Source organism: Cupressus sempervirens, chromosome 8, assembly GCF_028749045.1.
Source record: "Cupressus sempervirens isolate cs-2001-9-10 chromosome 8, ASM2874904v1, whole genome shotgun sequence".
NCBI classification, from domain to species: domain Eukaryota; kingdom Viridiplantae; phylum Streptophyta; class Pinopsida; order Cupressales; family Cupressaceae; genus Cupressus; species Cupressus sempervirens.
Window position 1 is genome coordinate 498,990,230 of NC_143125.1, and position 25,226 is coordinate 499,015,455.

General features: G+C 33.3%; 1 protein-coding gene across 4 annotated transcripts in view; it reads left to right on the plus strand.

Moving 5' to 3' along the window:
- The first annotated feature begins 12,866 nt into the window (after positions 1-12,866).
- The window catches only part of LOC149543370 (DNA double-strand break repair protein), a 71,379-nt gene continuing 59,019 nt past the window's right edge, over positions 12,867-25,226 (plus strand). For 2 of the 4 annotated variants that reach the window (XM_089798170.1, XM_089798172.1), the window contains exon 1: positions 12,867-13,125. The gene's annotated coding sequence lies outside the window, so the exon portion shown is untranslated. The remainder of the gene's footprint in view (positions 13,126-25,226) is intronic. The other 2 variants (XM_089798171.1, XM_089798173.1) reach the window with 2 other exon arrangements.

Below are 25,226 nucleotides of genomic sequence, written 5' to 3' on the forward strand. Positions count from 1 at the left end.
TTCCAACTTGTTCACATGACCATAATCAAATTTTGTAGTTGTGTGCCAAGTGTATTTTGTATCTTTATCTCCCCTTTTCTTTGTCATTCTCATATGACTAAACTCATTGAACTTAAAGACGAGTTATCAAAAGTCAACAAGTTTTTGCTAAAAATTGTAACTAATTTACTTTCCCCTTCATGCAATACTACTTCAATCAACCATAAAAACATGAAGGCGGGAACTTTGGCACATGAGCCCCTTGTTCAATTTATTTTGGGGGATTGATCTTCGATACTAATTTTAAAATTTAAATGAATTAAATTTGATGAAAGAAGTAGACAGAGGAGTGTGGTATTAGAAAAGAGTTATGATAGATATATTTTGTAGCATTTGTCATTGTTGTCCAAATTCTCCAGTCACCTAAATTATCTTTAGACTGATTGATTTCTAATTTTTATAAATAAAAAAATGAAACAAAAGAATGACAACTTTTTCGAAAAGTCATCAGTAAAACATTATAATCTCCCCAAGATTAACTGTTGGATTATGCATTCCTGCAATCCTGGGAGGTTCCCTGTCATTTTGATGTAGTGTGAACTACTTCTGTAATATGATTCAATCTAGAACATAGCATATATGCCATATAATTTAATGCACTACAAAAACACAACTTCTATACCAAACAATAAGAGAGCCAACGATTTTCATAGTTAATGGCCCAATAGTTAAAGATATAAAAGTTCGGTCCCTCTGATTGAAAAAAATATCAAACAAACATATCTTTTTCAAGCTCAAGCACGATTGAATTCCATTAACCAATTTTTTCACATTTTTCGTGTGAGACATCGCATTCCGTCCAAAGTCCACCATGTGATAGTCTCTCAGCTTATAATTATTTCAAATAAATGTTACCGTTAGCCTGTTTCAAATCAGATTTCGAATTAAAGATTGAGCTTGACTCGATTTGTCATTCTCTGTACCCCAGCCTCTATTTGCATGAATTGTGTTTATTTCTAATGTGTAGGGAATCAAAGCACTAAAGAGAAGGCATTTAGAAAGGTCGTATGTGACTTAGAGCTCTTTTTCTCTTTGTTTCTACATATTATTATTTTAGTATTTCACCGTTGCCCTAATTAAATGGAAAGGAACCATCTACATTTTGTGTTATCCTCCAACGCAATCTTAGCTTCTTTACGTTACCTTTACTATCTGGAAATTGCCGTTCCTCTTGTTGTTCATTGTAAATGTGCTTTGGGACTATGATTTCAACAATTCATTGTTACCCTAGTAAAGATGAATAGAATTTTCTCCATTTTTTATTTCAACAGTTCGGAATCAGTCAACATTTAACTCTCTTTTATATGTGCCCTGTGTGGGCAATGATTTTTAAAGGTTTACTGCACACGTTGGCAAATTATTTCATCCAATGCAAGCATATCATTAATACGTCTGTGCAGGATGTGGAAACAAATACAAAATTCATATTATTCTTTTTAGAAAACTTTAAAATATGTGTTCGTATTGATGTTAATGGTTTCAAAAAATAGGTGGTCTCTTTGGCTGTAATGATTTATAAATTTGGCAAGGATGATATCGAACGTTTCTATCTAATGAATTCCTAGGGATCACACTTTGAAAATTGATTGTCATAATGTGTCATGGGACATAAACTATTAATGTTGTGAGGGAAGCTATTAACCCTAATTTATATTCAAACTAACCGTTGTACGAAAATGTATAATCTCATTCTATTCCCAAATCAATCATAGGTATTGTGGAAGTGGGAACACCACGATGAAACAAACACTTACACATCACAACCATTATTCCCTATATATAGTTTGTACGAAAGCAGATGAGGTTAGAGGAGCGCAAAGTAGATTGTGGCAGTTATTCCAGAGTTTGAACAGGCAAAAACACCAGGACTAGAGTGCCCAAACACTTTTTAGCTAAATTGTAGCGTACATTATGAAACCTAGAAAGAATCATGACATTAGCTATTCATAACTAATTGCACGTTACCCATGAATTTGATTATAACATACAGATCATTCGTCTAATACCATACATATTGAATTTTCTAAGCTAAGGTTTAATATGCAGTCAAATGGTTATGGTGAAACAACGAGAACGTAAACATTTCACTGTAACTCTTTTGAATTCGATATACAACAAACATAAACCAACTCCAAAAAAGAATTCAAAAGCACCAAATCAATTATGTAGAAATTTACTAGTCACAAACCTCAACCAATTTCAACCTTCATTCACAAATGAAATCCAGATATCTAAAATCATTTACCCAGATAGGAAATTTTTAGGAAACACTATTTGAAATATTTATTTTAATAGTGTGAGAACAAATTCCCATGTTAAGCTACTTGAAACACTTGTGCAACTATTATTGAGGCTACTAAATCAAGCACAAAAGATTGGTGTCTTTGATCAAACGGAAGAGTAGATTATGGAGCTTCAAGGGAAAAAAGCTAGGCCTTTGATTAAACAAAAGGATATATCCAACAACGATTTCTTTGATTTGGGGGTCATAGACTATATACTCAGAGTACATACTATGTTGAACAAAGATTAAAGAAAAGACAACTATGGCACTCAACATCAATCTCTAGAAGGAAACTCCAACCACAACTAAGCCATACGCTTGGTTGGGGAAGGATAATCTACCTGCAGCTATGCATAGTGGATGGAGTGGTAAGAATTCAGCTGTGATTGAATATGTTTCTGAATCATGGCCAACTGATATGAATGGCAAACTTTACTTTGAAAGAAAACTACAAATAGCAAGCTGTGTTCATCTGGAGACCATTTTTAAAATGTTCCATAAAAGCAATGTTTTTTTAGATTGTTACAAAGCAAACAAACAAAACATATCCCTTCACACACATAGGAAATTTGAAGCAGATAGGGAAACATGATGCAAAAACAAAAACTTGCTTACCTCAGAAGAAGGAAGAGCACTGTGAATTCCTCTTTTTGATTCTGATAACCATACAACCACGATGAAATCTCTATTTGTAACTTATGAAAGCCAACATTGACAATGACCGCACCATTCTTTTCGTGATCTTGTAGTGTAATAAAGATTTACTAATTTAATCTCTCCACTATTTACCCAGTCATACGCTTATGCGTGTGTAGAGAAATGCATTTTGAAACAGTACCAATCCATCCAAAGTTAATATTAAACTATCTTTGTCTGACACAACCATTAAATGAATATGAATTTGGACAAACCTAACCCACTATCTCCAAAAAAAATCAATGCTCGCCACTCAAGATTGACATCTCAGATTTTCCGAACTTCAACAACCACCACAAAATGTGATATGATAACTCCACAGAATTTAAGGGCAAATCTATCACACGCATTCGAAGGGGCATGAATTAGATGTTTTTTAGTTTGTACCTTTCAACCTATTTTCCACTAAGACCACTCTTACTAAATGCACTTGTCCATACAACATAAAGTAGACAACTGACAACTAGAAAATGGTAGAAATGTGTCTTTTCAAAGCACCAGTTAAGTCTTCAGTCTTATTCACTACTTCCATAAAGCAAACAAAAAAAAAATTGCCAAAAGAAAAGTTTTAGAAAATTCCACAACATTGACTGTTCATTGTACAATTCTATGTAAAAAATAATGAAATCAAATTTATAAAATGAGAAATTAGAACACCAATATAGATACATCATATTAGATCATTGTTTTGAAAAAAATAAATTGATTTCACTGGACAATATAAAAAGACAAAAGAGACACCTACTAGATGCCATAGTATCCTGCCTCCAGCAGGAACTAATAAGAGTTTTGATTTTACTTTTTGCACAAAATTTATTCCAATTTATTCTATTAACTACACATGTATATACAATAAATTAATTAATTAATTTAAAAAATGGATAAATAAATAAATATATAACTAAGATTTTGTAATTACACTGAGAGGCGTTCTATACAATGGCAGCACGGGAATATGCCAAGATTCTTTGTCAATAAAAAAGAAAAGGTAGGAGTTACAAACTTCTAAATTAAATATTAAATCATAAAATAAAAATACTCTCGAAATAATAGCTGGCCGAAATAATAGGATGCCAAATGGAGGCTGAAATAATAGGCCCGAAAAAATAGGGCCCGAAAAAGTAGGACCCGGAAAAATAGGGCCCGAAAAATTAGGGGCAAAACAATTTCAATATGATTTTTTTTTTTGTTAAATATAATATTGCATGCAGATTCATGCTTTTTTTTTGTGGGGAGTGGGAGAATTTGAAATAAATTTGTGGAATGTGAAGAGACGTCTGTTGGGGGAGATGAGGAGTCTCTCACAAGCTATAAAACAAAGGCTCCTCATTTCATTTTCATTTTATATTTTTGCAGGAAGGAAGAGGTGGAGATTATTGGAGGATTAGATTGAAGTTTTTGAATAGGAATAGATTGAAGTTTTGGAGTAATTTTTTTGCTGGTGAGATTTCTATTTTCTATTTAGATTTAGATGTAAATGTAGATTCAGATTCAAAATTAGTTATAATATTCTACTTTGATTTAGATTTCAATTTCAATTAGTTCCATTTAGATTTCTAGAACTATATTCAAAATTGTTTATGCTTACATTTAATAGTTTAGTCTTGCATGTTTGATTTAGATTTAGATTTGCATTCAAAAATTTTTGAGCTATATATTTTATAATACTTTTCATTTGCATATTTTAAAAATGCATGTTTCAAATTAGTTTTAGATTTGCATGTTTCATATTAGTTTTAGATTTGCATATTTCAAAATAGTTTTAGTTTGCATGTTTTAGATTTGAATGTTTTATAATAGTTTTACATTTACATATTTTAAAGTATAATTTTATCATTTATGTGGATGACAATGTCACCATATCAATACAATTTATATTTTATTAAAGTTAATTATTTATTTAAAGTACATGAATCATATATTTAGTATATATTTTATCATTATTAGATTTTAAAATATAGGAAAATTCTCCAAATAATAGCTAGCCAAAATCATATGAAGCCAAATGGATGCTGAAATAATAGGACCTAACAAAAGGAGCCAAAAATAGAACCCAAAAAAATAAGGCCAAAAAAAAGGGCTGAAATAATTTCATTAAATTTTTAAATATAAAATATTTTATTTTTGTTAAATTTATTTTTGCATGCACATTCATGCTTATTTTTGGTGGGGAGTGGGGGAATTTGAAACAAATTCGTGGAATGTCAAAAGACATCTATTGGGGGATATGAGGAGTCTCTCATAGGTTATAAAACAAATGCTCCACATTTCATATTCATTTTGTGTTTTTACAGGGAGGAAGAGGTGGAGATTATTGGAGTGGATTAGAGTTTTTGAAGAGGAGTAGATTAAAGTTTTGGACTAATTTTTTGCATGTGAGATTTCTATTTTTAATTTAGTTTTGCATTTAGATTTAGATTTAGTTATGTATTTAGATTTAAATGTAGATTTAATTTCAAAATTAGTTATAGTTTAGCCTTGCATGGTTGATTTAGATTTAGAATTCAAATTGAATCAAAATCTATTTGGTTTAGATATTTTATAATACATTTCATTTGCACATTTTTAATGTGCATGTTTCAATTTAGAATAATATTTGCATGTTTCATATTAGTTTTAGATTTTCATATGTCAAAATGCTTTTGGTTTTTTTGTTTTAGATTTGTATGTTTCATAATAGTTTTATATTTGCATGTTTCAAAATATTTATGTTTTTCATGTTTCATAATTAATTTTTATCATTAATGTGGATGGCAAGGTCACCTTATCAATAAAATTTGTATTTTATTAAATTTAATGATTAATTAAAAATATAAAAATCACATACTTAGTTTATATTTTATCATTATTTAATTAGATTAATTATGTGTCTTATTTAAATATTTTTCACAATATATAATTTGTTTATTAATGTTTATGTTTGTAATGTTTGAAAAGTGGAAGACAATGCCACCATATTTCAAGCATTACAATCTAACTATTTCAATTGAAATAGTTTTGATTTTTATTTATGTTATTTTAAAAATTATTCATTTGAAAGAATTTGTGTTAATTATGAATACTTTTTTATTTTGATAATTTATATATGTTGATGTTTGTTTATAAGTTTGCAGGTTACTATTTGAGTTATGGATGCTTCGAACAAAGAATCAAACATCATTTGATACTAGCCCGACTACTTCAATAACCTCAAATGATTTCTTTGAGACCGAGTTTGACAAATGCCTACAAATAATTAAAGAGATGTGCACAACTATAATTAAAGTTGTGGAGAATGCAATATTTCCAATTGTCTATGTTGGGGAGATAGAAATAATGCATATGAAAGATGCATAAAAATTCATATGTGACACATCTACAAAAGTGGATGGGTTTCCCTCAATGATGAAATAAGTCTTTCATGATCATTGTTCAAACAAAGGTCACAAAAGAATCCTAATCATTGAAGAATGTGACATGTATTTACGCCATTACAAAGATTTTTATTTTTTGTATATGGTTCATTCTTGTCTCCAATTTTAGAATTTTACTTCTAATTAGTTGTATTGGCAGTTTTGTTTCCCCATCGTTTTATGTAACTTTCACGAAGAAGAGAACAAGAAAAAATAAATTTATTATTGTACCAAATATTTCTTTAATGGATGTGGCTACTAAATATGTTAATTAAGAAAGAAAATCATAAGTCTAAATAGATGTCCTTAATGATAAGTATATTTATTGATTACAATTCTTAATCATTGCAATAAAAATTGCATTAGCATTATTAAAAATTCAACAATATATAATGTTCTCACATTATCATGGAGAAATAATTTCCATAAAATTGATTCTTATATATTATTTCACACTTTTTACATCATCTAAATAGTTGTGTTGGGACTTATAATTTCCCTTTCATGAATTTAAAGGTTTGCACTATTTGAGTCATTTGTATAACATATATCCTAAATTTGAACATAGTTGTACTCCAAATACTCCAACACTACACCTAAATCTCATACTTCCCTTAACCATGTCCCTTATTTTAGTGTAACATTTAACCACTGACTAACCTTAACCATAACATTGAGTGTCATATAAATGAAATTGTAAACCTTGGATCCTAACTATAACTCTTACTCTATATATGATTGCACTAAGCATTTAGTAAATTATATACCTTAACCTAACCCTATATGTACTAGAAACTAGAAATTATATATATATATATATATATATATATATATATATATATATATATATATATATATGGAGAGAGAGAGAGAGAGAGAGAGAGAGAGAGAGATTAGGGGGTGTATCTAGAGAGGCAGAGAGAGATAGATTAGGGGGTGTATCGAGAGAGAGAGAGAGAGAGAGAGATTAGGAGTTGTATCTAGATAATAGGGAGAGAGAGAGGGGGGAGAGAGATTAGGAGGTGTATCTAGAGAGTAGGGAGAGAGAGTGAGAGTGAGAGAGAGATTAGGAGGTGTATCTGGAGAGCATAGAGGGAGAGAGAGATTAGGAGGTATATCTAGAGAGCAAGATGATAGAGATAATAGGGTGTATCTAGAGATTACAGAGAGGGATTAGGGGGCATATCTAGAGACTAGAGACAAAGAGAGATTAGAGGGCGTATTTAGACAGGGGGAGATATTACTAGGTGTAGTTAGAGAGTAGGGAGAAAGAGAGGGAGGGAGGGGGAGAGAGATAGAGAGAGAGAGAGAGAGGATGGGAGAGGTAGGGATTACATTATTAAAAAGATTAATAACTTGTATCACAATAGCACTAATCATGGGCACTATAATAGAACTAACCCACATAAAAATTTAACCTGACTATTACACTAACGCTAAGATAAACTGTAATAATAGCACTAACATCAATTATAATTTGATTAATAACTACAAATAACCTTAACCGCAATAATAACACAAATCCTAACTCTAACTCTAATTCTAACTCTAACTCTAACTCTAACTCTGACTCTAACTCTAACCCTAACCCTGACTCTAACTCTAACTCTAATTCTACCCTTGACCCTAACCTTAACTCTTTATAACCCTAACTCTATACCTAATTCTAACCCTAACCCTAAGCCTTACTATAACCCTAATCCTAACTGTTATTCTAACTCTAACACTAATTCTAACCCTAAACCTAACCCTAATTTTGACCCGTATTCAAACTCGAACCCTAGCTCTAACTCCAACTCTATCTCTAACCCTAACCCTACCCCTAATTCTAAACCTAAAACTAACTCTAACTCTAACCCTAACTATAACTATAACTCTAACTCTAATTGTAACCCTAACCTTAACCCTAATGCTAACCCTAACCCAACTCTAACCCTAACCCTAACCCTAACCCTACCCCTCATCCTAACCCTAACACTATATATAATGCTAATCCTAACCCTAACACTATAGGTAACTCTAATCCTAACACTAATTCTAATCCTAACCCCAACCCTAATTTTAACCCTAAATCTAACCCTAACTCTAACCCTAGATCTAACCCTAACTCCAACTCTATCTCCAATTTTAATTGTAACTCTAACTTGATCCCTAACTCTAACTCTAATTCTAACCCTAACCCTAACCCTAACCCTAACCCTAGCCTCAATTCTAGCCCTAATTCTAACACTAACACTAATACTAACACTAACATTAATTATAACCCTAACCTTAATGCCAACCCTAACTCTAACTGTAACCCTTGTGCTAACCCTAACCCTAATTCTAACCCTAACTCTATCTCTAACCCTTCTTCTAACTCTAATTCTAACTCTAACCCTAGCTCAAACCCTAACTCTAAATCTAACCCTAAACCTAACCCTAATTCTAACCCTAACTTTATTTGTAACTTTAATTCTAGCCCTAACACTAATTCTTACCCTTACCCTAACCCTAACTCTAACTCAATCTCTAACCCTAATTCTAACCCTAGCCCTAATCCTAACTCTAACTCTAACTGTAGCTCTAATTCTACCCCTAACCCTAACCTATATATCCCTAACTCTAATCCTAATTCTAACTCTAATCCAATTCTAGCCCTAACCCTAACCTAATCTTAGCCCTAACTATAACTCTAATCCTAACTCTAACTCTAACAATAACTCTAATTCTCACCCTAACCCTAAACCTAACCCTAACCCTAACACTAATTCTAACCCTAACTCTAACACTAACTCTAATGCTCATTCTAATCCTAACCCTAATTCTAACCCTAAATCTATCTCTATCTCTTACCCTAACTCTAACTTTATCTCTAATTCTAACACTATCCCTGATTCTAACCCTAACTATACCTCTAACTCTAACTCTAATTGTACCCCTAACCCTAAAATTAACCCTAATCTTGACTCTAACTCTAAACCTACCCTTAATCCTAACCTTAACAATATATAACTCTAACTCCAACCCTAACCCTAATTAAATCCTAATCCCAAGCCTAACTATTACCCTAACCCTAAATCTAACTAGGTAACTCTAACCCTAACCCTAACTCCAACTCTATCTCTAGCTTTAACTCTAACTTGAACTGGGACTCTAACTCTAATTCTAACCCTAACCCTAATCTTGTCTCCAATTCTAACCCTAAATCTAACTCTAACTCTAACTCTTATACTAACACTAACACTATTACTACCTCTAATTATAACTCTAACTCTAATTGTAACCCTAACCCTAATGCTAACCCTAATGCTAACATAACCCTAACACTAACCCTAACCCTAATTCTAACCCTAACCTTATTTCTAACGCTAAATATAACCCTAACCCTAACTCTAACTCCAACTCTAACCCTAAATGTTTTTATAACCCTTACCCTAATTGTATTTGTAACCCTAATTCTAACCCTCACCCTAATTCTTACCCTTACCCTAACTCTAACTCTAACTCTAATCCTAACTATATCTGTAACCCTAATTCTAACCCTAACCCTAATCCTAATTCTAACTCTAATTCTAAACCTAACCTTAACTCTAACCCTACCCCTAAGTATAGCCCTCATCCTGACTCTAACTCCAATTGTAACCTTAACCCTAACAATAACCCTAAATCTAATCCTAACTCTAATTCAAACCCTATCCCTCACCCTAATTTTAATCCTAACCCTAACCCTAACCTTTAAACTATCCCTAACCCTAATTCTAACCTTAACCTTAACCTTAACTCTAACTCTAACCCTAACCCTAACACTAACACTAACCTTAACCATAAACATAACTCTACCCCTTACTCTAACCCTAAATCTAACTCTACCATAATTGGACTCTAACCATAACCCTAACTCTAACTTTAATCCTATCTCAAACCTTAACCCTAACCATAACTCTAACCTTACCTTGACTCAAACCCTAACCCTAACCCTATCCCCACTATAACCCTAACCATAACCATATCGATAATTGTAACCCTAACCTTAACCATGATTATTACTCTAACCCTAACCTTGACCATAAACATAACTCTACTCTTAACTCTAAACCTAATTCTAACTCTACCATAATTGGAATCTAACCCTAACTATAAGCATAACTCTAACTGTAGATCTGACTTTACCATAATTAGACTCTAACCCTAACCCTAACTTTAATTTTAATCCTGACTCAAACCTTAACCCTAACTTTGACCTTAAACTTGATTCAAACCCTAACCCTAACCCTAATCCTAACCTTACTATAATCATAACCATAATCATAACTCTAACCCTAACGTTAACCATGACCATAACTCTGACCCTAACCTTAACCATAAACATAACTCTAATATGAACCTTAACCATAACTCTAACAATAACCATAACCATAACTCTATCCCTAACCTTAACCATAGCTCAAACCCTAACCCTAACTTCAAACCTAACCCTAATATTAACCCTAACCCTAATTCTATCCCTAAGGTTAACATTAAATGTAATGGTAACTTTGTCCCTAACCATATATCTACCTATGACTCTAACATTTTACATTACAATATCCCAAAAATAAAATATTTTTTTATATCTAAATTAAACTCCTTGTATTAAATTTAAAAAAATATTTGACTCAAACCCTAACCCTAACCCTGACCCTATCCCCACTATAACCCTAATTATAACCATAATGATAACTCTAACCCTAACCTTAACCATGACCATTACTCTAACCCTAACCTTAACCATAAACATAACTCTACCCCTTACTCTAACCGTAATTCTAACTCTACCATAATTGGACTCTAATCCTATGCCTAACCCTAACTATAAGCATAACTCTAACATTAGCCTTAACCATGAGCATAACTCTAACTCTAGATCTGACTCTACCATAATTGGACACTAAGCAGGCTAACCCTAACCTTAATTTTGATCCTAACTCAAACCCTAACCCTAACTCTAACCTTAACCTTCATTCAAACCTTAACCCTAACTCTAATCCTAACCCTAGCCTTACTATAACCCTAACCCTAATCATAACCATAACCATAACTCTAACCCTAACCTTAACCATGACCATAACTCTAACCCTAACCTTAACCATAAACATAACTCTAATATGAACCTTAACCATAACTCTAATGATCACCATAACCATAATTCTATCCTTGACCTTAACCATAACTCAAACCCTAACCCTAACTCCAACCCTAACCCTAATGCTAACCCTAACCCTAATTCTATCCCTAAGGTTAACATTAACTATAATGGTAACTTTGTCCCTCACCATATATCTACGTATGACTATAACATTTTACATTACAATATCCCAAAAAAATATATATTTTTTATCAAAATTAAATTCCTTATATTAAATTTAAATAAATATTTGACTCAAACCCTAACCCTAACCCTATCCCCACTATAACCCTAACCATAACTATAATGATAACTCTAACCCTAACCTTAACCATCAGTATTACTCTAACCCTAACCTTAACCATAAACATAACTCCACCCCTAACTCTAACCCTAATTCTAATTCTACCATAATTGGACTCTAACCTTATCCCTAACCCTAACTATAAGCATAACTCTAACCCTAGCCTTAACCATGAGCATAACTCTAACTTTGGATCTGACTCTACCATAATTGGACTCTAACCCTAACCCTAACTTTAATTTTGATCCTAACTCAAACCCTAACCCTAACTCTAACCTTAACCTTGACTCAAACCTTAACCCTAACCCTAGCCTTAGCCTTACTATAACCTTAACACTAACCCTAATCATAACCATAATGATAACTCTAACCCTAACCTTAACCATGACCATAACTCTAACCCTAACCTTAACCATAAACATAACTCTAATCTGAATCTTAACCATAACTCTAACAATAACCATAACCATAACTCTATCCCTAACCTTAACCATAGCTCAAACCCTAACCCTAACTCCAACCCTTACCCTAATTCTATCCCTAAGGTTAACATTAACTATAATGGTAACTTTGTCCCTAACCATATATCTATGTATGACTATAACCTTTTACATTACAATATCCCAAAAATGAAATATATATTTTTAATCTATATTAAACTCTTTATATTAAATTTTAAAAAATATTTTGAAGCACAATTTTATAGTAACTTCATACAACTCTAATTAAAAATTAATTAACAATTTTATAAAAACTTTATCAAAATAAAAAATAAAAAGTAAATATTTTTCTTATTGCACCGTGACTGCCACTAGCTTATATATACCTCTATATATATTATGCCGAGAGTAATTGTTCTAGAGACGCCTATTTTTATTTTCATTAATCCCAATTTCGATTAAAATAACTTTGGGATTAAATAAAAATAGGCGCCTTAAGAACGATTACTCCTGAAGTAATATATATAGAGGTATATATAAGCTAATAGACTTTCCAAACGGCTTCGGCGTATCATTGTACTGATTAAGCACGCGTTTCCATAGCGGCACTGCCCGCCTTAATTGTCTCAAGGCATCCAGAAAGCTTGTGTGCAGTTTTCACCTCTACACGCGTTCGATATTGTGGGCTTTCGCCGTTCCTTACATCGTATGTCTGATGTTGCTCGCTTCCATTGTTTCACACAGGAAACAAAAGAAAGGCCACAAAGATTTTAGCAGAAGATTGGAAAGGCTTCAAGCCACCTGAGTCATTCGAAACTTGTCAGGTCCCACTCTTGAAAGGCTGCCTTTGTTGAAAATATGGCTTTTTCTTATTTGAATCTAGGGCTTTTTACTTGTGTACGGGTTTTTTTTGAAGACAATTAATGATATTTATGTCCTATCAACTTCTATATTAATTATATCTCATTGCATACTCTGCTATCCTATGCATAGCAAATACACTCTGAATGCAATCTGTCTGTGAAACCATCATAGTTGAACTTGTATATTTCTTTTTCAAAATTTATGTTCTCCATGACTTGCATTCGTAATATTATTTCTGTGATTCTGTTTCAATGAAAACTCTATGCTTTCGGAGACTCTTTTGAATTCATTTCATGAGCAGCTCTTTTGTAATTTTTGTGGTACAACATTGGGGACTTTTTAAGAGAAGCTCTAACACTGATTTGCTTTTATCTATCTGAATTCTGGAACATGAAGTTTTCAGGCAGTTTTTTTGCATTTATCCGAGTCTGAATTATTTGAAATTGCATGCTCTTTTATATACACTGAAAATCTTAAAAGTTTGGAGCTCCATCAACATCATATACAGAACATTGTTAAAAGATGTGTAGCAGGCCAACAACTGCTTATTTTATATGTAGTAGACCCAGATAGGTATAAGCAATCTAAACTGCCTTAAAAATGAAGCAAGCTAACTGCATAACATGAGTATAAGCATTCAAAAAGGACTTCAAAATGAAGTTACCTAAATGTATAGCAGGCCAACTGCTGCTTGCTCTATAAGCAACAGGTCAAAATGGTTGTAAATGAAGTAGGTTGAATGTGTAGCAATCCAACTTATTTTTTGAACAGCCCTTCTTTAAATTCCTTGACAACACTTTGAAGGAATGCGTCTATTTTGCCTGTGCAATCATGGAGACTGCTCACCTATTCCCTCAAGAGCGTCATTTATAATGTGCTCTATCAAATGCCAGGAAAAAAATGATAATAAAAAGCAATTGAGTGCATGGTTGTCATGCCAGGAAAAAAATCATAATAAAAAGCATTCAAATGCATGGTTGTCACTGTATAGGACACAGACAATTAGCTTTCCAATATAATTGTTAAACTCTGAACATGGGCATGTAAGCCTGTTAAAAATTAAACAGATGCTCTGTTGAGATTTTACCATGTAATTCCAACATTTCGATTCCAAATTCTCTGACTGTTCTGCAGAAAAAATGTTTTTCCATTTCAAGATATCTGTCTTTCATTTATCATATATCTTCTACTGTTTTGTGGAAGTTTTGCAGAGCTCTATAGAATTTCCCCCTCTTAAAATACAAGGCTCTGTTAATGCATGTAGTGAAACACAAACATTCCAAATTTCTTGCTCAAAACAAATGGAGGAGAAAGGACAAATTACAAGGATCAATCATAAGATAGTCAAAACAAATGGAGGAGAAAGGCCTATTTATTTTCCAATCTTGGAACTCTCTTTTCAACACAAGTCATGCACTTTGAGCTAACTGGCTGAAATTAATTGTTGGATTCCTATAAAATCACATATAGAAGAAATAAGGATACCCTCGACTGGAGATAAGTTAGAAGAGGCCATTATTCAAAAGGAAGGCTGCATACAGCTGATCAAAGAAGCTGGAAACAATGGAGATTGACGAGCCCTGAAAGCTTTTTTGGAACAGAAATAGTCCAACAATGGAGTCCTTCTGTCTAACTCTTCAGAATCATAGCCTTTCTCGGGATCAACTTTGTAAAAGAAGACTTGTATGCTCATTGTTGACAGTATTCCTTGTAGTGGTGATGTGATTTGCTGCTTTTGCCACTCAATATAGTCTGTAGATTCTGTTGAAGACTTATATGCTCAGTAGAAACATGGAACTTCATTGTCATTTTTATGCTTTTCAAAATGCAGAATCCTAATTAAGAGCTGACCTAATTGTTATTTGTATGCTTTTCAAAATGTAGAATCCTAATCAAGAGGTGACCAAAGGACAAACATCGAGCATATGTCACTATCGACATTACCACTGCACCTCATCTGGTGCAAGCACTAGTTTTAATTAATTAGGTGCAAGACTTTTTTTAAAAAAACCTCGCTGGAATTCATGTCTTACTTCGGCAAAAAGAAAAGAAAAAACAGTGTGAGAAAATTACTTTCAGGAAGTTGTTAAGTAATGGGGAAGATTTTAACATGACCACCTTCAATTGACCACCTAACTGAACCCTCCTTAAAACACGACAGAACAACCCAGGTGAATCCATGCCAAAGTTGAACAGATAACTCCCTTGTGATAACAGTTTAGGCAAGCATTGCTAAAGTATGTTGACATGATTCTCTGTAATAGGCTTTGATGGATGCACATACCCTGTTCTATGTTTTTTAGCTCGCCTTTTGTATACTTTTGTATTTGGCACAGGCGTCAATGGATGTTGATTGTATGTTTTTGTGTTTGGCATGGGTATTAATGGATGCTTATTTGTTGCTTTGAAGTTTTCATTTTTGGCACAGGCTAGAAGGCTCTTGCCTTTACACATGGTAACACGTGTATGTCTGCGTAGGGCATTTTCAGCTAAAATTTTGAGTAAGACTTGGTAGACTAAGTACCAATGATTGCCCCTGGTTTTGTTCTTTGTGCTTGTTGTGCCTTTAATGTACGATTGCTTTGTGGAAGGATTCCTTTTTCTGAACTTGAAGCTGAAAAGTTTGATTCTTTCCTGTAACATTGACTCCACATCCTCAAATGAAAGCCCTTTTGTTTTCTGGGACAAAAACAACAGCAATGAGCACACCTGCAACAACTATAACCCCAAACAACGTTAATGTCATCGATGTTCCAATGGTGCTCACCAGAGTCAGAAATGTCTGTGCAACAACTGAATTGGATACCCAACAAGCAGTTGCAGGTATTTCTCCACATGTGCCTCTGTATATCACTGGGTATATCTCAAAGTTCACAATCCAGGGAACTGTTCCCATGCCAGGCGAGAAGAAGATTATTTACAGGTTGGGTCCTATAATGTCCAGGCATCAATTGTTGCTGGGGCATTTGCGGATATACTTTTGGTTGTGGAGTTGGAAATTATACATGTTCCAGGAAGTGTCCATAACATTTTTGGAAAATTGCAGAAGAATTAGTACAGATTTGATTGAAAGGGCATCTTGTAATAATAATTGTTGAATGCAAAATGAAAACAATTAATAGAAGCAGAGATAAAGAATGGAAGATATAAATGAATTGAGATATGAAAGACATCTGATTTATGTGGTTCATCAATTTGACTACATCCACTTGAACAGGGATTCGCAACATTCAGAGAATAGGGGAAACTATGGTATTAATATCGCTTTTGGTTTATGCATACAGCAACAAGCTTGCTTAAGCTATGCAATAATCAATTATTATGTTGTCCACATTGTATTGATGAGCCTTTGAATGGAGTACCAAAGTTTGACAAATTGGATGGAAGAACGAGTCTGTGGAACTGAACTGAACCAATAATAATTATGAACAAGAGAAGTACCGATTTAGATTTAGTTAGATTTTAAGTGTCAAAAAAATATCTACACAATGAGTATGTCTTAGTCTGTGGAACTGAACTGAACTAATATTAATTATGAACAAGAGAAGTACCGAGTTAGATTTAGTTAGATTTTAAGTGTCAAAAAAAAATCTACACAATGAGTATGTCTTAGTCTGTGGAACTGAACTGAACCAATAATAATTATGAACAAGAGAAGTGCCGAGTTAGATTTAGTTATATTTTAAGTGTCAATATTTACACAATGACTATGTCTTATGTCTAGATTTGCTTCTGCCAGATTTTTCCCCATCAAATCAACTCTGATTTATTATGAAGCTGTTGAAAGTAAGAGGAGAAATGATGAATCAGGAAGATTCATTTGAAACTTAAAGGAAAATATTGTAAAAGAGCTGGAATCCCTCCAACTCCAAGCATCTAACACCATGTTCCAGGAGCCTGAATAATCAACGTATTTTGTTGATCCTTACTTTGTAACGTTTATGTTTTGACCCAGAAATAATGATAAACAGCAATACAGAAGAACCAAAATAGGTGCTAAAAACACAAGACAGTTATCCTTGGAAAATCCTTCGGCTAAAAGGGAAAAACCCAGTTACACTAGAAAATATCACTTATATTCTAAGTTACTGGTTCATATTCGGGTACGGATGTGGGTTCAAGATTCAGGTTTGAAATTCATTCAATTTTTTTGGGGGTTGGGTTCAGATTCGTTTTGAGTCCCTTTGTCCAAAAACAAATGTTTTTTTCTAAATATATGTGTGTGTGTACATAGGCAACAACCAATAAGTCTCTACATCAATATGCTAATAGTAAAGCATCATAGCAAACTACACCACCATATCCATGTTTTAGTTCAAGGAAATTAATTGCATCATTTAACCATGCATACAACATGATACACTTGCTTGGTCACATGCGTGAAACATAATTCCATATCAAGGGAACATTTTGAGAACTAAAGGAATTTTCAAAAGATAAGTGGAGTTATCTGAATTTTTATTTTGTATTGTTCAGAGGATTTCTAATTAAGCTAGATCAAAAGTTGAGATTCAAATTTTAAGCCCTAGATTCAAAGAGATCGTATATTTTTTAAAGAAATCTCTATAATCGTCTAGTTGGATGAAACCTATTGTCGATTTGGATTTCCTCTATAAGAAAATTTTCATTGTTCATTCACAAATTCATAAATGCCATATAAACCATCCTATTTGGTCTTTTTATTGGTCACTTTTAGGGTTGGGAGCATCAAATAAACCAATTAGACAAAGAAAACACTTTAAAAAAAAGTCTAGAAAAATATTTTGAGACTAAATTCATTCCAGGTTCAGCTGCTGGGCAACAAATTCTTCAAAGTTGACTTTAAATTCTGTCTGGGTTCCTCTGATAAAATTTGCAGCAAATTTGTAGCTCAATGGGCAAATTTGGGGAGAATTTGACAAGGATCAGACTTTGTACAGAATCGAACCAGAATTTGAGGGTTGCTGGACTGAATCTGGTAACTAAGCTTATATTTATAAAATTGTTTAAGTACAATGCTTTCACTTGATACAATTGTGTATAACACACAAAGCAATCACAAGAGACACTTCATATTACACTCGAAGGTCTCTTTAATCTTCATATACGAGACTCTTCATGTTTTCATACACATGCCTCTTCGCATGACACATGTCTCTTCATATAATATTATCTCAAATATCATCACAAATATCTTCTCCAGCTGTAAACATAATTTATTTATATTTTAACATATAGCGAATTTAGAGATAAAGATCTCTTTTGCAGCTACATTCTTCAACACTCCCTCTTAGCAAGAGAGAGATCATCATGGAAGACACTCATAGATGCAAAGATGTCAATGATAAATTCTCATCATATAGATTCTCATAAAAACATGTTATCTTAGCATAACATAATTGACCATAGTTACTTCATGGAGTCATACACATGACTTCCACCATGCCTAATCGTAGAGGGTGGTCCACCATACCTACTCGCAGATGGTGGAACAAGGGCTTCACCTCAGACTTTTTCTAGAGAAGAATGCATTTCCACCATGCCTACTCGCGGAGGGTGGCCCACCATACCTATTTAGAGAGGGTGGAACAAGGGCTTTCATCTCAAACTTTTCTCACAGAGAAGAACTCATTTCCCACATGTATAGGAATGGCTGAGACTCTTTTTTAAGAGTGACCCCCTCCAACTTTGATCATTACAATAGGTTAGTTGATGTAACCTCCCTATGAAGCTGAAAACATCTCCTTCTATCATGTAACCTCGCTTTGGAGCCGAAAAATCTCCCTTTGAATATCATTATCTTCCTCATGTTCAAGAGAGATTATAAGAACGAGATATATAGAGAACAATAAAATAAAATGTAAACACTATTTCAAGTTATATAGTCATAGATTACCTTGATGAAGGATTGTCATCGATGTCTGATTGATTGTCACTAATGAAACATTGATGTCATAGATATTGTTGGAAAGAAGATAATAACAAAAGAAGGCTTCTGCAATAGTCTAAACTGTATGTGGCATCATTGAAAGTTGACTTTATAATGATTGATCAACACAGAGATAAAAGTTGTATATACTTTATGTGCCTGGAGATTAATTGTTGAAGAACTCCTAACGAGTAGATATACTGCTAAGGAGAACCTAAATCATGTGTGACATGACGGCAACACTGAGAGTTTAGATAGTAAGCCTACAGCAATAAAGATGCTTGTAGTTTGAGCAGCAGACGACATTTAAACCTATGTCTGCGATAACTATCAAGTTATAGCAAAATCAAACAATATAAATCAAACACGTGTGTGTGGAGATGTCGTAAGGAGTTGTGAAAGTTTGATTCACATACAACACTAGCATAGGTAATATATAAACCAATTTGTGATACAACGATGAGAATAAACGATAGAGTTAATGTTCAAACTCCAGCGATAATTTTAGAAAATGCCAATTGAATATATATATATATATATATATATATATATATATATATATATATATATATATGAAATAGGATGATGGGTTTAAAGATGATGAAGGTGAAGGAATCTTAAATAAGAGGCTAAAACATCTTATTGGGGTGGAGTTGCGTGTTGGAGTCTCTACACTAAAAAAAAAAAAAGAATATATATATATGAAACAGGATGATGGGTTTAAAGATGATGAAGGTGAAGGAATCTTAAATAAGAGGCTAAAACATCTTATTGGGGTGGAGTTGCGTGTTGGAGTCTCTACACTAAAAAAAAAAAAAAGAACTTGTGATAAGTCGGAGGGGCCCATCAAGAAACTGTATGTTTATCTTCAACGATTCTCTTAAAACTGAAGCTCTTTGGCATTAATATCAGAGATGGCAATCAAGGAAGAATTTTATTACGAACCAAAGCGTGCACAAACAAGTATCGACATATCAAGGAGCCCAATAAGCATATAGGAAGTTCGAATGGCAATATTAATGATGTGTCTATAAATGCAAAAAAATGATGGCAAGTGATCAAAGAGTCTGACGTGTATATCCAGTGGAATAAACATTTGTTTTGATTCAAGCTGTGTGTGTGTGCGTGCAGTTGAGAGCTTTTATCTGCAAATTAAATAAATTTTCATAATGCTCGCTGAGTATGGAGGTCTATGATGATATTAAAAAGGAGGTTTATACAAATGGAAATTCAAAATGACAGTTACCTAATCGGTAATTTAAAATAAACTAGGTTTTGATAATAAGGGATTAGTTAAAATGAATACAAATCTAAAGAGTTGCGTCTTTTGACTAAAAGTCACACCATTTAATTGGATTGAAACAATATAAATAATGAGTGTATCATTTGCAAAAAAGCAAGTCAGCTGTTGAAGGAAAAAAGAGAAGTGAAGTAGGGAATAAAATATATTTATTCAGATTTTTAATCTGATGTATATAATACAAGTGTAGTAGAAGAATATATTATATAATCAGATTAATAATCTTATATATATATTAAAGAGATATGTGAAAGTGTGAGAAGAAAAGTATTGGCTGACTTCAAGTTTCCATCATTAGTTGTAAAAGCATCAAAGACAACGGTGGAAGATAAATTTGAACAGTAGTGGGAGTAGGTGCTTCCAGTAGGTCGGAGCTTACAAAGTGTAGGAGTTGGAGCTTCTAGTGAGTCAATGCTCATAAACATAGGGGTTGAAGCCTACAAAGTATTGTAAAAGATCATGTTTATATAAAAGCATTTATTTTCCATGGTTTTCTCCCACTTTTGGGTTTCAACATAAATCATTGTGTCATTGTGTTCATGTGCATAATTGTTTATTTCAGTAATTGATTCTATTGTGTGGATAAGAGTTTAAAAAGGCAAAAGTTTTTATTTTATTGGTTCAGCCTCCCCCCCCCAATATAATCGTTTGATCTTCAATTGGTATCAGAGTCGGTTCCTTCTTTGAATCCTAACCGCTTGAAGGTAGATCTAAAGAGCACAAATGGCCGAAATTTGTTAAAACAAGACACCCACTTTTGATGGGGTGAATATGCTTACTGGTTGTATAAAAATGGAAGCTTATCTAATTGCTATCGAATTCAATGTTTGGCAATCAGAGCTGGATGGTTTCACACCGCCGACAAAACCACCAATGGATATAGTCGGAAAGAGATGTGAGAATAATGCTAAAGCCAAACATGCAATTTTTTGCAATCTTGTCAATATAGAATTTGTAAAAGTTATGCACTACAAAATTGCTAAGGACATTTGGGACAAGTTGAAAAATATTAATGGAGTCGATAATGTAAAAAAAGCAAAACTACAAACTCATTGAAGCATATTTGAAAGCCTTAAAATGAAAAAAGATCAAAACATAGCCTCTTTTTTTGATTGTGTAGATGAAGCTGTTAATTCAATGAAAGCCTTGGGCGAAGAAGTGAAGGAACAACTTGTAGTAGAAAAGATTTTAAGATCCTTACCAATGAAATTTGATTCTAAAGTATCTGCATTTGAAGAAAGAAAAGATCTAGATACACTAATGAAAGATCAATTACATGGGACCTTTATTGCTTATGAAATGAGAATCAAAGGCAAAGAATTCGTCTAAAACGAAAAAAGCAAAAAGAAAATTTCAAGTGAAAATTCAAATAGTGAATCAAATGAAGCAGAGGCCTACTTCACGAGAAAGCAAAAAAGGAGTAATGGAAAGTACAAAGAAAAATTCAAATGTTTCAATTACAGTCAGGCGGGACACTATGCATCTAAATGTCCTTTTAACAATAGTGACTCTAGCAAAGATGAGAAGGAAGCCCTAAAAAGGAAAAAAATGGAAAAAGAATAACAAATTTCATAAAAAGAAACAATTTCAAAAGAAGAGTAACAAGACCTTTTGCTCCAAAATGGACAGCAGAAATGGCCAAGCGATGAGGAGGATGAAATTCTATTCATGGCTAAAGCCAATGTAAGCGAAAATCATGAGGATGAGGAAGGTGAATCATGTGCTGAGAAAGATGATGTTGATCTTGAATAAGAACTTCATTATGCATATGAGCAAAATAAAAAAATAAAGAAGAAAATAGAAAAGTATAAAGCTGAATCCAAGGAGAAACTAGAAGCATTAAAGAATCTTGATGATCTAAAAATTAATCTTGAGGAACTGAAACAAGTTGAAGACAAGCTGAAGTACATAGAAGAGGAGTGCGTCAAATTGGAACTAGAAGTTGAAAGATTAAAGAAGGAATGTGAGGAAAGCACCATCAAGTTGAAGAACAATATCAAGTTTGAAAAAAGTTCAGAAATCCTAATCGATACCATAGACAGTCAAAAACCCGCTTCTAGTAAAACAGGGGTTGGTTTTGAAAGAAACTCAAATAGTAACACTACTTTAAAAGGATTCATCAAAAAAGGAAGCAACACTGCTGAAAATAAAACATCTAAAAATAAAACATCTAAAGAGGAAGGCAAGCTTAAAGAAAATAAGGATCACAAGATAAATAAAGAAAATGATGTACACAAATCTCATTATAAGTTTTATGGTTATTGTTACTCTTGCAATTACTTTGCTTACAAAGCATTAGAATGTAGAACATCAAAACAACATATGAATGATTGAAAAGGGCCATAAAGTACTAAATTGTAGAAGCAAAGAAAAGAACACTTCAAATTTTAGAAATCAAAATTCTTTTGCTCTATTGGTTTATCTTGATATTCTATGTTCAAAACGTAATAATTTTGGACATGCTGATCACCAATGTAGAACAATTTTCCTTACAAATCTTGCAAAGAAAGAAAATCATCCTAACAAGAAGGTTTGGAAAAGAAGGAAAAATCACTATTCGTTCAAATAGCTTTACATGCTCAAAATAAGAAACATAGATGGTATGTTATAGTGGATATTCAAGACACATGACAAGGGACAAAAGAAAATTCATTTCATTTGAACCAATTAGTGAAGAATCCGTAAAATTCAGTGATAGCTCAAAACAAAAGATAAAAGGAAAGGGAACTCTTAGTCTATATCATGGAAAAACCAAAACTGATGCTAGAGCATCCTAGGGAAGCTGGAAATCCTGCATGCTGGAGTTGCTTTGACCTTGGAGTTGGAGGACTCGGTCACCAAAGGGGTTGATGCACAATCTTTACTGAGTGTAGTGTTGGTTGAGGAGCTTGGTCACTGAAGGAGCTCGACATATACTATGTTGCTCGATACTCACTATAGTTCAAGGCGTTTGTTGGCTGTTCGACACCTGTGGAACTCGACAACGCTTGTGGGAGCTCGGCGATGCTTGTGGTTTTTGCTGATGCTCAATAGTATGGCTTGTAGGATGGAGTTCTTGTGGATTGGATCAGTTAACTTGGTGTATTTAATGCATGTGATCATGATGTGGAGTGATCGTAGGAGTTTGTGTGGACCTATGTGGGTCATCATTATTTGTCTTAGGTGTATTTAATTGGTGTTGTAAGCCTCTATGGCATTTGGTATTTAATATCTGTTGTAGACTTTCTTGTGGCTTAAATGTGTATTTAATGTAAGGGTGTATTTAATTTATAACTTGCTAGGCCGACTTGTGGCTTAGTTGGGTATAAGTAGAGGGTCTTGTGGAGTTTTGAATCATAATCATAGAGCATGGAGAAGATGGAGTAGCTGAGAGGAGCGAAGTTGAGCAGAGCTCGTAGCTACGTGTGGGCTTGGGAAACAAGAAGGTTGCTTGGTGGCTTGTGAGCACAAGTTTAGATTCTTCTTGGAGTTTCTACCAGAGTGTGGATCTGGACTAACTAGGAGATTGGATCTTGCGAGGTCTTGCTGAATTACTGTTGTAATTGCTTTGTATTTGGTCATAACCCAGAAGGGCTTACAGCTGAACATGTTCAATGTAAATCTGATTATTATATTATGAGAATTGGCTTTTCAGTGGATTTAAATCTCTTTGTTATTGTGTATATTCCGCTTTGTGGTTAATTGCTGGGGGCTAGGACATCTCCTTTGGGAATTTTTTTGCCTTGCATTGGGTCAAAAACAAAGGATGTCCTATATGTAAAAGGGCTAAAAGAAAACTTACTAAGTGTAAGTCAGCTTTGTGATCAAGGGCATGATGTAATATTTCATCCTAAAGGTTGTGAAATCAAGAAGGATGGACAAGTGATAGCTAATGCAAATAGAACAACTAATAACTTGTATAATCTATAAGAGATGAAAAATGAGAAATGTTTCTTAGCTCAACAAGATGAAAATTCACTGTGGCACAAAAGCTCAAGACATTTAAAATTTGATAATTTGGTAAAAAACAGTCTTAAAGGAGCTATACGAGATATACATAAGTTATCAAAACCTACAAATTCCTTTGGCAAACAGTGTCAACTGGGAAAGCAAACAAGAAGTACATTTAAAGCTAAGGAGAATTTTACATCGAAGCCACTTGAACTTGTGCATTCAGATTTATGTGAACCAACCGGGACACAATGCCTTCAAGGAGAAAAATATTTCATGTTACTTATTGATGACTACTCTAGGATGACTTGTGTAGCCTTTCTAAAGGAAAAATCAGAAGCACTTGACAAGTTCACAGCCTTCAAAGAACTAGTCGAAAATGAAATGAATACTAAAATATAATGTCTTAGAACGGATAGATGAGGAGAATTCACATTACATGAATTTGATGTGTATTGTGAAAAGAATGGAATAAAAAGATAAGTTTTAGCACCTTGAACTCCTCAAAAAAATGTAGTTGTTGAAAGAAAGAACATGATGGTTCAAAAAATGTCAAGCGCAATGCTAAATGAATCTAATATAGTTGATTCCTTTTGGAAAGAAGTACATACAACAATTTGCATTTTGAATCATGCAAAAATAAGAGCAAATCATGACATGACACCTTACGAATAATGGAAAGGAAGGCTAACATCACTCAAGTATCTTAGAGTCTTTGGAAGCACATGTTAAAGAAGGGGTGAAGGTGACTTGGACAAATTTGAAGCTAGAGCAAATGAAGGAATCTTTCTTGGATATTCATCTGAGTAAAACATATAGATTTTGGAACAAAAGACTCTACAAGATTGTGGAAAGCACAAATGTAAGGATTGATGAAGAAAAACAATTTGAAAAAGGTAAAAGAAAATATTGAAATACAAGTA